The following is a 14,221-nucleotide window of genomic DNA, read 5'->3' as shown; positions in this document are numbered from 1 at the left end:
CAACCTCTGTGTAATAATCTGCCTTTTTCCAAGTAAAGTAAAACTAAGTATTGTTATCACATACTGTTATAAGACTTCATACTTTTTTTCAAAGTTAATATGAAAATGCTGGGGCTTAATAATAATTGCATTACAGCCTAATATTTTATAATTGTTAGAATTATTACTCTATAATCTGAAATGAGTCTTATAATTATTCATTACTTAGAGAAAAAATATTTCTTAGGGCTGCTACATAGATGAAAGATAAAGGAGATAATGCAATCTTGGTATTGGCACAGCCAAGTAACAATATCCTTGTAGCATTCCAAGGGGACATTAGGGGCCACCTGCTCTAATCTCATTGTTTTAAATAGGGAAGATAGTCTTAGAGAGTCTAAGCCACTTGTCTAAGATTACACAGTGAAATTGCTCTGCAACATATTCTATTTCTCAATATAGTTTTAATAATAAAACTATACTCTCTTATAAGACATGTTATCAAAGAAATAGTAAGTAATTAAGATAGGACTCTAATATAGTATCTACCTTTTGTCTCTTTTTATATAATCCCCCTGATAGTACCTTCTTTTAGCAAAGAGAAGAATGTCTACTGCGGTCCAGAAAGAGTAGAAAATTTTGCTCTCAAAATCCTTCAGTCTATATTGATATTCAATATTAATCTTTATCAATTCACCAATAAATAAATAAATGTTTTGCTCTGCTGAAATATATAAGAATAAACAGTAGCTTCAACCACAAGAAGAGGCTCTGGGAAAAAGATGCCAATACTGTTAAGTATTCCTGACACTTTGCTAAGAGCTTTTTAAAATATGTAGTTGAGGCCAGATGCAGTGGCTTACACCTATAATCCCAGCACTTTGGAAAGCCAAAGCGGGGTGGATCACCTGATGTCAGGAGTTACAGATCAGCCTGGCCAACATGGTGAAACCCTGTCTCTATTAAAAATATGAAAATTAGCTCCTGTAATCTCAGCTACTTGGGAGGCTAAGGCAGGAGAATCTCTTGAAGCCAGAAGGCAAAGGTTGCAGTAAACAGAGATTGTGCCACTACACTCCAGCCTGGGCAACAGAGCTTGATTCCATCTCAAAAAAAAAAAAAAAAAAAAAAAAAGCAGTTGATTTTAATTATCTAAATCCCATAAGGTAGGTACTTTTTTTTTTTTAACATGTAAAGAAACAGAGACTCAGAGAGGGATAGTACACTGCCTAACATTGCATTATTACTACGTTGTAGAGAGAAACTTTAATTCCAGGTTTGCCTAACTTGACCTCTTCATTTACCCATATGTATAATACATTTGCAGAACAATATATATTCAAAGAAATACACATAGTAAGTGTTGGGCATTATAGATAATGCCTGTCATGAGAGCGCCAAGGAGATATCACTTGATATCCCTGGGAATGAGTCAATGATGACTCATGGCACATTAGAGTGGCCATGTATTATGTTCCACTGAAAATCTTACTTGAGCCAAGTCTTGAGGAATGGGTAGGATTTGATAGGAAAATACAATAAGGGGGAACATTTCACTATGAAGAAATAGATTCTATCCAGGAGTGCAAAGTAAAGAAGTATAAACATATCGTCTTAGTTAAAAAGAAAGGTTCCTTTTGAGAAGTCATAAAACGAGATCAGAGAGGAAGCTTGGATTTGGACTCTAAAGAATTAAATGCCGGGCCAGGCGCAGTGGCTCACGCCTGTAATCCCAGCACTTCGGAAGGCCGAGGCGGGTGGATCATGAGGTCAAGAGATTGAGACCATCCTGGTCAACATAGTGAAACCCCATCTCTACTAAAAATACAAAAATTAGCTGGGCATAGTGGTGCATGCCTGTAGTCCCAGCTACTCGGGAGGCTGAGGCAGGAGAATTGCCTGAACCCAGGAGGCGGAGGTTGTGGTGAGCCAAGATCGCGCCATTGCACTCCAGCCTGGGTAACAAGAGCGAAACTCCGTCTCAAAAAAAAAAAAAGAATTAAATGCCAGAGTAAAGAGTTTGGCCATACTGGACTGTGAAATGTTATTTGGATATAAATTAGAAGAGAACCAGAGAAAGGAGACAGAGAGAGTGTCTCAGGTTTTACTATGATAGTCCAGGCATGAAGTGGTTATGGTGATGGTGGTGATACAATAAAAATAGACTTAAAGAAACTTTCAGGGCAAAATAAGCACTGTTCCCAAGAGAAATGGGAATTGATGGTAAATTTATAGAAGGATCTGGGATAATAAAAGTTGTCCAAATTGTTATGCTTGGATTCATGTGTTGAACATTCTATTGTTTTAACACTTACTATATACCTCGTGCTATTCTGTTCTCCAGAGATAGAGCAAGTGAACCAGACAGCCACTCTGTGCTGTTAGGGAACTTACATTCTAGTGTAAGTTTTGGGGACTGAGATTTAGGATGATAAAAATGGGGACCTCATGAGGAATGACTGGTTTTGTCAAGAAGTTAATGAGTTGGAGGTGAGATCAGAGTAGCTCAGGTTAAAATGTAGATTAGGCGGGTGATGCAAAAGAAAGATATCTTAGTAGAAAGATCAGGGTTGGAAAAATAAATTAGAAAGAACTGTAGTGGGAGTAAACCAAGTATCAAGTCATTTCCAAGTTATAAACTGCTGCCTTCACAATCCCCTCTACATGCCCTCTTCATCTGCTTTTCTCATTAGACGTATCCCATCGCCTGAACTCACATTTCTTTAGTGCACTTTTTTTAGGGTCACTAAATTTTTGCCTCTCAAAGAAACATAAGATGTGAATAATTCTATTCGCTTATAACACAGGAAGATATCCAACTGTGTCAGATTGCTTTAGGAGAGTTATGAAATATTTTCATTCCATGTAATTCTTTAGGGCAGTGATTCTCAAACTTTAATGTGCATGCAAATCATCTGAAGATCATGTTAAAATGCACCTACTGATTCAGTATGTCTGAGATAGGGTTCTCAGTTCTGCATGTCTAAGCTTCCAGGTGCTGCTGCTGTTGGTGGTCCTCAGACCTAACTTTGATGCGTTGGCAACATTATGTTATTAAATCTCATCTTGTCCTCTGCCACTGATGATATTGAAAATAACTGTTGTTGTCTCATAGCTATAAACATTGAAGTAAAGATGACGAAACCAAAGGAGTTTAAACTCCGTGGAAGAAAAGGCATGCACGTTTTTTTTTTTATATAGCCAAGAGTATGAAATTAATGGCCAAAAAGAAGAGAAAACATATTATGGGAAATGACTTCCAGATTGGGGGTATGAGAAAGTCCTATGGAAAAGGATACTTTTCAGCAGGTCGGGATTATGGTAGGCAAAGAAGGAGAGAAAAGTAATTTACATTTAGAAAATGGCATCAGTGCCAAATGATTCTGATAACCATAGATTTATAGCACAGGTTGGTATCTTAGTGAAAAGGCCCTCTCATTACTCTGATCTCTCAAACTTTTCTGGTTTTTCTTTGTCGTTTTGTTTTGATTTCATGTGAACCCCAGGTCATCAACAAGTTTCAAAAAAAATATATTGAGGTTGGTTGGATTTAATTAAGTTTAAGGACAATTTGAAGACGTTTTGATGTTTCTCTAATTCTACATCTTCCTATTCCTATGTATATTAGTCTGTTCTCACTCTGCTGATAAAGACATACTTAAGACTGCATAATTTATAAAGAAAAGAGGTTTAATGGACTCACAGTTCTATATGGCTGGGGAGGTCTCACAATCATGGTGGAAGGAAAAGGAGAAGCAAAGAGATGCCTTACATGGCAGCAGGCAAGAGAGCGTGTGCAGGGGAACTCCCCTTTATAAAACCATCAGATCTCATGAGACTTATTCATTATTGTGAGAACAGCATAGGAAAGACCTGCCCCCATGATTCAATTACCTCCCACTGGGTCCCTTCCATGATGTGGGAATTATGGGAGCTACAATTCAAGATGAGATTTGGGTGGGGACAGAGCCAAACTATATTATTCCACCTCTGGCCCCTCCCAAATCTTATGTCCTCACATTTCAACATTTCAAAGCCAGTCATGCCTTCCCAAAAGTTCCCCAAAGTCTTAACTCATTTCAGCATTAACTTAAAAGTCCACAGGCCGAAGTCTCACCTGAGACAAGGCAAGCCACTTTTGTCTATGAGCCTGCAAAATAAAAATCAAGTTAGTACTTCCCAGATATAATGGGAGTACAGACATTGGGTAAATACACTCATTTCAAATAAGAGAAATAGCCAAAATGAAGGAGCTGCAGGTCCCATGCAAGTCCAAAATCCAACAAGACAGTAAATAAAGTTCTTAAATAATCTTGACTTCATGTCTCACATTCAGGTCACAGTGATGTAAGAGGTGGGCTCCCACAGCCTTGGGTAGCTCTTGCCCTGTAGCTTTGCAGGGTACAGCACCCCCTCCTGGCTGCTTTCATGGACTGGCATTGTCTGTGGCTTTTCCAGGAACATGGTGCAAGCTTTCAGTGGATCTACCATTCTAGGGTCTGAAGAACAGTGGCCCTCTTCTCATAGCTCCATTAGGCAGTGCCCCAGTGGGAACTCTGTGTGGGGACTCTGACCCCACATTTCCGTTCTGTACTGCCCTAACAGAGGTTCTCCATGAGGACCACATTCTTTTTTTTTTTTTTTTTTTTTTTGAGACGGAGTTTCGCTCTTGTTGCCCAGGCTGGAGTGCAATGGCGCGATCTCGGCTCACCGCAACCTCCGCCTCCTGGGTTCAGGCAATTCTCCTGCCTCAGCCTCCTGAGTAGCTGGGATTACAGGCACACGCCACCATGCCCAGCTAATTTTTAGTATTTTTAGTAGAGATGGGGTTTCACCATGTTGACCAGGATGGTCTCGATCTCTTGACCTCGTGATCCACCTGCCTCGGCCTCCCCAAGTGCTGGGATTACAGGCTTGAGCCACCGCGCCTGGCCAAGGACCACACTCTTGTAGCAAACTTCTGCCTGGACATCCAGGCATTTTCATGCATCCTCTGAAATCTAGGTAGAAGTTCCGAAACCTCAATTCTTGACTTCTGTGCACACGCAGACTCAAGACCATGTGGAAGCTGCCAAGGCTTGGGGCTTGCATGCTCTGAAGCCACAGCCTGAGCTGTACCTTAGCGCCTTTTAGCCATGGTTGGTGCAACTGGGAGCAGGGAACCAAGTCCCTAGGTTGCACACAGCAGGGGGGTCCTAGGCCCAGCCCATGAAACCATTTTTTTCCTCCTAGACCTGTGGGCCTGTGATGGGAGGGGCCGTCTATAAAGTTTCTGACATGTCCTGGAGGCATTTCCCCTGTTGTCTTGTTGATTAACATTGGGTTCTTTTTTACTTATATAAATTTTTGCAGCAGGCTTGAATTTCTCCCCAGAAAATGATTTTTTTCTTTTCTATTGCATTCCAAATTTTTATGCTCTGCTTCCTCCTGAATGCTTTGCTGCTTAGAAATTCATTCCACCAGATACCTTAAGGCAGGTGTCCCCAAACTTTTTACACAGGGGGCCAGTTCACTGTCCCTCAGACCGTTGGAGGGCCGCCACATACTGTGCTCCTCTCACTGACCACCAATGAAAGAGGTGCCCCTTCCTGAAGTGCGGCGGGGGGCCGGATAAATGGCCTCAGGGGGCTGCATGCGGCCCGCGGGCCGTAGTTTGGGGACGCCTGCCTTAAATCATCTCTCTCAAGTTCAAAGTTTCACAGATCTCTAGGGCAGGGGCAAAATGCTGCCAGTCTCTTTGAATTTCAAGAATGACCTTTATTCTAGTTCTCAACAAGTTCCTCATCTCCATCTGAGACTACCTCAGCCTGAACCTTGTCGTCCATATCACTATCAGCATTTTGGTCAAAGCCATTCAACAAGTCTCTAGGAAGTTCCAGACTTTCCTATATCTTCCTATCTTCTAAGTGCTCCAAGTCTCTAGAAGTTCCAAACTTTCCCACATTTTCCTGTCTTCTTCTGAGCCCTCCAAATGGTTCCAACCTCTGCCTCTTACTCAGTTCCAAAGTCACTTCTACCTTTTCCTATACCTTTACAGCAGCACCCCACTCTCTGTGGTACCAATTTACTGGGTTAGTCCATTCTCATGCTGCTATAAAGAACTACCCAAGACTTTGTAATTTATAAAGGAAAGAAGTTTAATGGACTCCCAGTTCCACGTGGCTGGGAGGCCTCCCAGTTATGGTGGAAGGCAAAGAAGAAGCAAAGGCACATCTCCCAGGGAAAAGTTAAAAGCTTTTTTTCCTAAGGAGATAAATGGAAAAAAGAACTATGTAGATAGTTGATATAGAGGCTAGGAATTTTGTTTGCTTGATCTTTGTAGATGGAACTGAGGAAGCAAATTCTCAAAGTAAGTTCACTTATTATTAATCTCCAATTTACTTGTAGTCTCTGTTCCTTGATTAAAACATAGGATTTGCCTAAAGTTCTGCGAATTTATCTTTTTCTTCATTTATCTTCTAAATATTTACATTTTCTTCCAAAAATTATTCAATTGTATTTTAACACCTTCCATCTTAATTATCCTACTCCACAGGGATAACCAGAACTGAAGTAGACAACCTAGAACTGGAAAGCACTTTGCATCATTTTGTCTAATCTACTCTCTCAAAGTTGGAATTCCCTTTCGGCATCTCTGACATATTTCGAGTGATGTCACATTGCTACTTCAGAAGGAAGGCAATCACTCTGTGGAATATATCATAACCATACCAATTTGCATGTCTGTATTAGGTCAGCTGGGATGGGATTCACTGCAAGTAATAAAAGCCTCCAAATTAAAATTGTTTAAATATGGATAAAAGTGTATTATTTCATCTAAGAAGAAGTACTGAAGTAGGCAAGCTACAGAGATCGCAAGGTCAGTGTTTCAACACAGTGTTTTTTATCTTTCTACTCAGTTATCCTCAGTGTATGAGCTAAGCTCCCCTTGTCACAAGATGGTTGCTATTATCCCAGGCATCACATGCAATCATCAGACATCCAGCAGAAGGAAACAGGCCATCACCTGTATAACTCTTTTTTTTTTTTTTTCTCAGCTGTATAATTAAATAGTCATAGAATCTACCTGAAAGGGTTATTGTTAAGATTAGCATTAATACCTGCAGAGCACGTGGGAAAGCGCCTGGCCTGTAAGTAAGTGCCTGGCCTAGAATAAGTGCTCAGTAAATGTTTGTCATCATTATGCATTTGATAGTTCTAACTGAGTTACATGTCCACCTCTTATTTGGTCACTGGCAAAGAGAATGAGGTTAAATGATTGGCTTTGATAAATCAAGAGTTATCCTTGAAATGGGGAATAAAGTTTGAGTCTAGATAAAGATACAGGAATAAAATCTGGGTGCGGTTAATAAGGGAGGTAGAAGGGGTGGATGGCCCTTGGGGAGGTGAGCAGCAATGTCCAACACACAATGCACAGCTTGCCTTTGCTTTCATTTGGTTCACTGTCAGTTTGCAGAGAGCAAGTAATGTTGGGAGAAGAAACTTGAGGCAAAGATTATGTTTAACGTACACTATTGATATATTGATAATACGTACTCAGAGGATTTACGCTTAAATTCTATTAAGTGAAATCTGAAAACATAATTAAAATACCTAACAAGGAATTACAAAATCATCTGAAATATGTTTAAAAGAACTTCTATATCAATTTGCAAAGCTTTTTCTGTCTCCCTTTCTCACTGACTTCTTATAACAAAGAGGTGATATATGAGGAATAGGCATTATGGCTATGTTGCAGATGATCAAATTCAGATAGAGTTAGAACCTTGAGTATAGAGTAAAAAGCAGCAGAATTCAAGCTCAAATTCAGGCTACCCATTTCCTAGTAAGCAGTCTTTTTTCTCTGTCACAATGCCTTTCCTATGAAATAAAGACATTCTGAAATGTTTTCTTCAGCCATCATTAGCCGTGGCCCAGTCCAATCCTGCAGCCAAGAATACGATGCGCCAAGTATGTGCCAGTATACATGAGCACACAGCCGACCACAGCACTCTCAGCAGCATTCATTCACAGAGATGTGAACACATGCATTTTCGTGTCAATATTCTGTGAAAGGGTTATCTGCTGGCTTTCATTCTTATCAACATTCTTTCTTCAAGCACTCAGTGTTAATTGTTAACTCACACATATATATATACATATATATATATATACATATATATATGTATATATATATATATATATATATACACATATATATATATATCTTTTTTTTTAACCAAAATTGGCAATGGGCTTTTGGGATACGTAATCACATAGAATATGATGTATGAAAAACCTTTTCACAAAAATAACTGACTGCTTAGGAAAATAGTTTCATCTTAAAAAGGTAAAACATTGTTGGATAAATTTCTATGAAACCTATGTAAGATTGCCAGTAACTTATATTTCTTATTTTAGGAAAATCTTAATAATCAATGGGGTAGTAAGTGACCCTTTAAAAACTTTAATAAACATTGTGATAGATAGTATTTGGCGTGCTTTATAAGACGGTTACAATCATTGCTATTTGCATCACGATATGCTCTATGTTTTTGCCAGAGGTTCCAGCTGGGGCCCCTGCCCTCTGGACATCTGGTTAAATGCTTCTGCACTCCATTTCCATGGCTTGTGACAGCCAGAGGCTTTCCTATAATTTCGAGGTGTTTCTAGGGCTTATGCTTTTATGATTCTCTTTGTCTCTATACTCCAAGATCCTGGCAAAATACTTAATGTCTGCTCCAAATGAGTCAACTATTAGGCTCCAGTCTCTTTGCTGGTTTCTTTTTTTTTTTTTTTTTTTTTTTTTTTTTTTGAGACAGAGTTTCGCTCTTGTTACCCAGGCTGGAGTGCAATGGCGCGATCTTGGCTCACCGCAACCTCCGCCTCCTGGGTTCAGGCAATTCTCCTGCCTCAGCCTCCTGAGTAGCTGGGATTACAGGCACGCGCCACCATGCCCAGCTAATTTTTTGTATTTTTAGTAGAGACGGGGTTTCACCAAGTTGACCAGGATGGTCTCGATCTCTCGACCTTGTGATCCACCCGCCTCGGCCTCCCAAAGTGCTGGGATTACAAGCTTGAGCCATCGCGCCTGGCCGCTGGTTTCTTAAAACACAAAAAATACGCTGAATTTAAACATTTTATGAGTTAAATAACTCTGTGGAAGATTCAGAGGTTCACTGTGTAGAGTCGCATTGACACTCATATAGACTTCCACTGTCTTTTCAAATTCCTATCTGGAATAAATGGAATATTACTCCTCCTTTCTCAAATACAACACATATTTCTTGTATTTGTTGTACAAGTAAGCTCCAGTTCTCACATCACTTTCTCTTCCTGAGTACTTGTCAGGGTATTTTCTCTTAACCAATATTCTCCTCCTAGAAGAAAGTCTGATGTCAACTGTTGGCATCAAACATCACTTTCTCATTTCTTTACATTTGTAACTTACCTCGTCCATGTCTGAACCATTGTCAAGTATAAATAAAATATATTATTAAGAGTTTACTTGTCCTGGCTTTTCTTCCATTTTTTCCCCAGTTGAAATCATAACGTAGACCAGGCGTCCCCAAACTACAGCCTGCGGGCCGCATGTGGCCCCCTGAGGCCATTTATCCAGCCATCCACCGCACTTTAGGAAGGGGCACCTCTTTCATTGGTGGTCAGTGAGAGGAGCACAGTATGTGGGGGCCCTCCAACGGTCTGAGGGACAGTGAACTGGCCCCCCTGTGTAAAAAGTCTGGGGACGCCTGACGTAGACCAAGGGTTGGCAAACAGCCTAGGGGCCAAAATCTGACCATGCCCAAATGATCACCATTGTCAAGGTCTGCTTTTGCCTTCACTACAATCATGGGGTTGAGTAGCTGTGGCAGAGACCATGTGGCTCAGAACACTATAAACACTTATTGTCTGTCCCTTTACAGAAAATGTTTGCTGACCCCTGATTTTGGCAATTATCTTGAAAGTAGTTTACCTGTACCTAGGGCTTTATTGATCACAACCTTTTCACACAAATCACACACCTTATTTATCTTCATCCCCTGACACCTCTGAAATACCTATTTTCCTCATTTTACACATGCAAACATTGAAAGGTTACTAGCCCAAAATCATAGGGGTCATGGGTGACAGAGTTGGCATTAGTAAAATGACCTGTGTGTACCCCCCCCAATGATGCCCTTGGAGAGGAGATGGGAACTCATCTTCAGTTGATGGAGGTGAGACCTACTTATGATTTAGCTCATTTACTTGAGGAGGGGTCATTTTTGTCTGGTCCTATTTCATTTGCTCCTGAGTTCTTGAGATAAATTTGCCAGCTCTGTTCCCTTCCTCTAATCTTTCAGGCAGTAGGAGATGTGAAGATGAAAATGAAATAACTGTTGATTAATCCTTCTTATTTTTCCACTCATCTGGAGTTGAATTAGAAGGCACAGAACTGCCTCAGAGTCAAAGAGCTAGGCACAGATGCACAGTCACCTCAGAGCCCAGCTGGGGCTTTGGCTTGGTTTTGCTTCTGGTTGAGATCTTCAGCTTGGCGTTCTCACTCAGAATTCAGTGTTCTTTCCAGTATATTAAGCAGCCCGTTGAATAATGATAGCACAAATGAATGATTATGATTCCAGGAGGAAAACACAAAGGTAGGAAAAGACAAAAGACAAGTGGGAAATTAGTGTTGGTTTCCGAATCATCAGTTCTTTCCCTCGTTGTAATGCCTGCTGCTCCTGACATCAAGTAGGTGGGAGAGTGTAATTCCTCGAATCCGGTGGATGTAGGGACAGGTTTGAGGTGAAAGTGCTATGCCAACATTTTTGAGACTAGGTTATAAGATGCTGGCATCTCCCATTTGAAGGCTCCCCCTGAGACACCCCTTCTCAGAACCTACCTGCCATACTGTGAGAAAAATAAAGCTGCAGAGACAGGAAACAGGCAGGTGCTTATCTCCCAGCTAACAGCTGGCGTCAACATCCAGCCATGTGAAAGCACCCTATTGGATGTGCAGTCTAACAGAAGCCTCTGATGACTGCGTGGGAAAGTGCAAGCAAGAAGCACCCAGACAGCCACCAAAACTTTGAAAGTTAATACATTGTTGTTCCAAGTCATCACATGTTGACACAGAGTTTTATGCATCTATTAATAACCAAATAAAAGTTTACGGATAAAAAGATGACTTCATTATGTATAAGCAAATGAAAATATTTTATGAAGTTAGTCCAATCCACTATGGAACTCATCGTCCGATTACATACAGAAAAGATAACTTCTCAAAGTTAATGTGACAAAACAAGCTTCCTTGTGCCTTCTTTGCTCTTTTTTTGGGAAGGGCTAACAGCTGGAGTAGAGGTGGAGGTGAATGTGGGCAAATGGAAGGGATTCTTTTAGTATAATAATGCCTAAACATTATACACATTGTTAGCAAGAGAGTTTCCTCATGCCGATGCTTCAGGCATAAGAATCTTATCTTACTCCTGGGAAAAACTGAAGATGAATAGAATGAAAATTTCAGAATACATTTCCAGGATAGAACCAGGAATGAGGAGAGCTCCAAAGCTTTGATCGAAAGATGTCCCTGTTTGGGGGAAGGGAAAAGGGATAGAAAAGAGAAAAAGAGCATTTTGAGGAGACTCCAGGAACTCATGGATTTCCATCTGAAACTGTGTATGGTCTGAAAGGCAGTCCTATGAGAAAAGGGAAAAACTGTTTTGCTCTACCTGCTGTTACTTAGGTGTACTTCCAAGTGGATAATAAAACAAGACTGTCCAGCATCTCACAGTGAGCTACGCCTGCACTTTAAGGTCATGTTAGTGTCTGGATTTCAATGAGCCAGTGTTCTCCACGGGAAGAAGGAGGAGACCATCTTACAGAATGAGGGGCGCCTAAACACACACATCTCCCCTCAACTTTAGAAGGAACAAAGATGTCCCAGCATTATGTTGCTTGAATTTTGAAAGGAGTGTATTTGTGTGCTTGTGTGTGTGTGTGTTCAAGAACAAGGTCAATTCTCTGGAACTCTGGTAGAATAGTAAGTTTCAGTCTCTCCAACATTTCCCATGCTCCCCCTGCATAAACTGGCTGCTTTTACTTTTTTTTCCTCTCTTTGTCTTGGTGCTGGGTATGCCTCTGACCCGTCTAGATCTATGCTGCACTCATTTCTACCTAGCTCTGCACAGGGGAAGCTTACTTACAAGAACTTCATCAATGAGTTCCTTTGCTCCCCATCTTTGGCTGAGTTCAGCCAGGCGGGAGCCCTGGAGAGAGACTAAAGAGAAGGTGGGTAACAGTGAGATCAAGGTATTCATTCCCTTGATAACTATCAAGGGGATAACCTTGGGCCAGTGGTGTCCCTTGTCTAAAGGTCTCAGATCCTCTATGGCAACTCTCTCTGAGTGACTATCATTTTAGGTTCCAGTAATGGCTTCTTCCCTTCCCCTCTTGGGCCTAAGATTGGTAACAGCTGTGCTTTTATTAGCTCAGGGTACTGCACGAACCCTATGGTTTCCCCACACCTCTGTAAATAGTCTCATTATGAAATTCTCCTGGAATGATCCTAATTGGAGCATGCCATTTCCTGCTGGGAACCGGACTGATACACTATTCTATACTATTGGTCCTTTACATCTTATTAATATAAATTTAGTTTAACATTTTTCTCTACCTGAAATATTTGTGATTTTAACTCCAATGATGGCATTAAAAGAACTTTTGTCCCCAGGAATTTTATGGATAAAGAATCAGATAGAGTTTGTGTTGGTGAGGGAGGAAAAAGCAAGGAAATTAGAAATGCTCCTCATGAGTCACATCTGAAGAGAGTGGGCCACTTCTTCTAACATTAATTTCATATAATACCCTGCAACTTACTTCCATTAAGGCAAGAGTTAAGCCAGTTGATGGCTAGGTGAGGGTGGAGGTCCAGCTGCCCTCCTCCTGAGGGCACAGGATGAATACATGGAGACATGATGGCGGGAGGCATCAGAGGTGGCAGAGGAGACACACCAGAGACAAGCCTTTCCTACTCCATGACTGGGTTAAGACTAACCACGACTATACACACAGCTTCTTGAAGTGGAAATACATATTTTCAACACTATTTCTGCCTTCTCTGTAGTGAATTTGCTAGCTTTGAAACCACTAGGTTCTCACAAAATTTGGGTAACGTTGGTGATGCCGTTAAAGATATTCTGAATAATTCCTGAGTTTTTTCTTAATTCAGATTCCGGAGTTTTTAATGGAAAACTTTGACCACAAATAGTCAATATGTTTGATATCCAACATATGTCTGATATGTTGGATGACTTTGTGTCACTCATTGTCCCTCCAAACTTCGAGAGGCCCTCTATTGCTTAGGAAGCAATGTCCAGAGCTTAGCCTGGCATCCAACATCTCATGGTCTGGATTAAGGTTTCCTTTTCAGCCTCACTTTGATAGCTAGCGCCTCTCTCCTCTCCTTTCTCCTTATTTCTCTATACAGCTTAATCTTTGGCCGAATCAATCAACCTCTTCATTGCCAAGCATTCTGTATGAGGTCCCACCCTGGGGCCTTTGCTCAGCTGTTCCAGCTGTTCTGCTAGCTGAAAGTCTCCTCCTTTACATACAAAGACCCACCCCCAACTGGATAACGAGCTCCTAGAAGAAAAAGTACTTGCTTTCTCCATTTTGTGTACCTCTCCAGCATAGCACAGTACCTTGTACATTCTAAGTGTCCCCAAAAGAGTTTGTGAAGTAAATTAAAGTAGCTGATCCAAATGGCAACTTTTCAGGAACTGTTTCTAATTTTCTTTGCTCGAGCAAAACAGGCCACGTTAAGGCTCAGAAGTAAGAGCGATAGTCTGTAAGGATTCCATATCATCCTAATCTTCAACTCTTCTTTTCAAAGCAACAATTATGTGTCTATCTATCTGCTAATCTATTCATCTCCATCTCTCTATGAGATCACAGTTATGCATGATAAGAACAGGGATTCATTCCAGATTAAAAAGCAATCTTTGGTATTGCCATTTGCTGGTGGTAAGTGCTCAATAAATACAGACACTGTTGAAGATGGATAATGAATAAGGTTTTTAGGGAGCTTTCCATGATTTCTCTGTACTTATCTGGGCAAAGAAGTAGGACAAATAGGTCCAGAAGAAAGCCAAGAATTGAAGAGGTACAGCTGAAGATTAAACATTTTTTGAGTTACAAAAATCTACTCTTCTGGTGTTACATGTTCCAGAGAGATTCCTTCAGCAAGCAGTTAAGGTTAGATGTGGGCCAATGGCTAGTGAAGTCC

Source organism: Saimiri boliviensis, chromosome 2 (genome assembly GCF_048565385.1).
Source record: "Saimiri boliviensis isolate mSaiBol1 chromosome 2, mSaiBol1.pri, whole genome shotgun sequence".
Taxonomy (NCBI): domain Eukaryota; kingdom Metazoa; phylum Chordata; class Mammalia; order Primates; family Cebidae; genus Saimiri; species Saimiri boliviensis.
The sequence above is the reverse complement of the archived record's forward strand: the minus strand, read 5'-3'. Positions refer to the sequence as shown.